Source organism: Egretta garzetta, unplaced genomic scaffold, assembly GCF_000687185.1.
Source record: "Egretta garzetta isolate BGI_Z169 unplaced genomic scaffold, ASM68718v1 scaffold11, whole genome shotgun sequence".
Taxonomy (NCBI): domain Eukaryota; kingdom Metazoa; phylum Chordata; class Aves; order Pelecaniformes; family Ardeidae; genus Egretta; species Egretta garzetta.
In genome coordinates, this window is record NW_009258621.1 from 3,672,145 (window position 1) to 3,672,461 (window position 317).

The 317-nt window shown below is 53.0% G+C and overlaps 1 protein-coding gene across 3 annotated transcripts in view; it reads right to left on the reverse strand.

Moving 5' to 3' along the window:
* The window catches only part of NRXN1 (neurexin 1), a 745,532-nt gene that overhangs the window by 288,817 nt on the left and 456,398 nt on the right, over positions 1-317 (reverse strand). The gene's annotated exons all lie outside the window — the stretch shown is intronic.

Sequence of the window (317 nt, forward strand, 5' to 3'; positions counted from 1 at the left end):
CCATCCGCGCGCGGAGTCAGCAGCACGGCGGGAGCACTTCCCCTCCTCTGACAGTTCAGGTGTACCGGTGTCTTTGAAAACCACTTTCATCTTAAAAAGAACCATTTCGGGTCTTTTAATTGGCCTAAACTTCGCCCATGAGATGTTTTCCTCTGCCTCTTCGAGCATCGGCTTTGATTATCCGGTAATTACACACGCGGCGCCTAACAAAAGAGTTACCGGTTAGTTGGGGTTTGGGATTTTTTTTTCCGGCGCTACTCACTACCGCACCTCGGCTGCCCACCGCAGACGCGGCCGCAAACTGGGCTGACAAAACC